A 3,251-nucleotide genomic window follows, 5' to 3' on the forward strand; every position below is an offset into this window, starting at 1 on the left:
AAAAAACATTGCCTTACAGTCTAAACCAGCAAAAACCATCCCTAAAACATCAAACACGCCAAGCAGAGACCATTAAAGATACAACCTTTTTCAGAATTAGACAAAAGCAACCTTCAAATAAAACGAGGAACAGATGCGGACAGCGGTATCAGAACAGAAACAACAAAGAACATGCAAAGCCCTAAAAGCATCAAGCAAAAGCCAAAAGGATCATGCAGAAGATGGAGAAACTCTCAGAACGCACATTTCAACAAATCTAGGGCACAATGGAAACAGAAAGATCAAAACTTTCTCTAAAAGGAGGATCAAAATCAAAACCTCATCACAAAAACAAAAACAAAGAGAAAGCACGAAATGGGACTAACCTGGAGACGAAAGAATCTTCGAGAAAGAAAAATGGAGGCGCAGAAATAAAAGCTACCCAGAAAATCGCCAAACGAAAGCCGCAACCCAAGAAAGCAGAAGTGCAAACGAAAAACAGAGAGCGAAGAGAGCGGAGAAAAGAAGTTACGAAAAAGGCGAAGGAGAGAAACCGTTTCTGGGTTTTCAAAATCAAAATAAAGAGTCTAAGGGAAACAGGGCAATTAATGTTAAAATTAATGAAGGCATTAAACCCTCGCACGTTCCCAAAGTGCCGATACAAAAGCGCGCGCTTTTAGAGGAAAAACGTTCTACATTCAAAAGCTTCTACAAAGGAATCAACAAAATGCTTGAGTTTGGCTTCACTAGAGAAGGACCGAAGTCCAGGACCCGACCTCAACAAAAAGACCGAGCTCAAGCAGGGGCACTGTTCATACCCTGGGTCGAGCTGTCTGACCTGGGATGTTCTACAGACAAAGCAACCGACCTCTTTAGGTCAAGCAGACCGACTTCTTTGCAAAGAACTTGGTCCAAATCGACAGGAAAGCCCAAAGAAGGGCCCAACTCAAGGAATACGATCCCAATCCAAGGGCAGCCCAAGCCTATAGAGATAAGGGCGGTTCCATGGAAGATAAGCTGACCTCGACAAAAGATAAGATAAGATAAGATAACTAACTTATCTTATCTAAAGAAGGTCACATCTCACCATTATAAATACACTGGAGCACCCAGGTATAACTCATACTCTGATTCTACTCAATACCTATTTAATACCCTTGCTAACTTAAGAATTGGGGTCCCTTGCAGGTACCCCCCACCCTTCGGTGACAAGGGATCAGCAGCATTCTCAGTTCCACAAGTCGAACACACCAGCTCCGGCTGCTACATACCTGCCGGACACGTCGGCTCCGACCAGCACAGAAGATCTCGTCCGAGATCGACCTACAGTTTCAGGTAAACCCTCGGAACAAGGTTCATTATGGTTGTATGCTCAAAGCTTAATTGCAAGGTTTGGTATAGAGCTAGATTGCTTCGATCTAGGATGTTGTTTGGTTGCTTAAATGAGAATTTCAAGGCTATGCCACCCAAATGGAATAATGATAATCAACTTAAAGATGGGTGTAGAAACAAGATATGGGATCCGGGAATACATGAGGGTCAACTTTGGGAGCCCATAGTTTGTGAAGAACTCCATCAAGGCTTGAAGATATTAAATTTGAAGAATGGAGCTTATTGGAGATTCAAGCATTGGTGGATTTTCAAGGATAGCTTCAAGCACAAGCCACCTTGAGAGGAGCTCCCCATAAGTCCAACGTAAGGACAATAAACAAAAGTGCTAGGTGGGAGACACCCCACCATGGTAACTTCTTTTCATTTTCTCTTTTTGTACATATTGGTAATTAGTTTGAATTCATGTTTTTGGTTGATTTGTTGAGTATAATTGGTAGTTTATTATGTTAAATAAGGTTTTAAGGTGTTTTGGTAATTGTTTGGAGGTTTGGAATGCTTGGATTGGTGCAAAAACATAAAAAAAAATTGAAAAAAAAGGAGCACCATCCGTGCGTACGCGCACTGCGCGCGTACGCGTGCATCAAGCATTTTCGCCTATCCGCGCTCACGCGCCATGTACGCGTACGCGTGGATTGAGAAATTCCACCCCAAGCCAAAAACCCGAGAGTTGTGCGAACGTTGCGCGCGCATTGTGCCTTTCGCACAAACCAACTCGCGCGTACGCGCACATGATGCGTACGCGTCACTCTCGAAATAAGCCATCGACACGGACGTGCCATGTACGTATACGCGTCGCGTCCATTGCACCACCATCTGCGCGCGCGCCGTGCGCGCGTACGCGCCGATGTCCTTCCTTCAATACATCTCTTTTCTTCTCCTCTTTCCATTTCTTTCCTTCTCCCTTCTTCTTCCCTTCTCCTACCCTTCATCCAACACTCCCAAACACCATTGATAACCATTTATTTTAGTTAGTTATTAGTTAGTTAGTTAGTTAATTAGTTATTTAGTTAGTTGATTAGTTAGTTAATATAATTTTCATTTAGTTTTCTCTTTTTCATTGTAAGTGTTGGATTGTTATTCTTGTTTACCATTAATTGCTGCTGAGTATTAAAAAGGGATGTTATCTTAACATCATTATGTTTACAATCTTTGTTGGATTCTATTGTTGAGGTTATATTTTGCTACTTGGTTTTGAGTTTTTTCATGCTTACCTTTTAAGAATACCAAGTGATGAGAATTGCCTTCGAGCTTGTAACTCTTCTTGAATTGCATGATTTGGCCACCATGTAATTTCAATCCTTTCCCTCAATTAGGCAATCTCTTGATACTAGATGGTGTGCATTTACCTTAATGCATTGTATTTCATGATCATATGCATCCATATGCTTATAGCTTGAATGCCTTCATGCTTCTTTAATGCTAGTTTTATCTTACAAGTTCACTTAAAGCATCTCAAGCATACTATAATAAGTAAAGTGCATGCTTCTTTTGTGACATAGCTTTTTATGCTAATGTGTGTTCTAAAAGGTGCAATTTAGAATTCACACACTTATTTGTCATTAATGTCACACTAATTCACTCACTCAATTCTACTGATTAGTACCTCATTCCAACAATGTTTGCTTCCTTGCTTTTGTTTTCTCATCTTATGGTGTTATATTTTTGTTTTTCTTGCATGATGCACCACAAGCAAAAATGAAAATGGAAGCAAGATAAAGAACACGTAGCGACCGGTTGACCTACAAGCTGAAGGTAGCAATCCAGAGAGTTGCCGTACCCCCTTGCTCATCTTTGAGTGCACCGAGGACGGTGCAAACTTTTAAGTGTGGGGAGGTCGTCCGACCGATCGGCGATTTTGGGTGACAAGTTTCTAATTCCAA

The sequence above is a fragment of the Arachis duranensis genome, chromosome 10 (assembly GCF_000817695.3).
Source record: "Arachis duranensis cultivar V14167 chromosome 10, aradu.V14167.gnm2.J7QH, whole genome shotgun sequence".
NCBI classification, from domain to species: Eukaryota; Viridiplantae; Streptophyta; class Magnoliopsida; order Fabales; family Fabaceae; genus Arachis; species Arachis duranensis.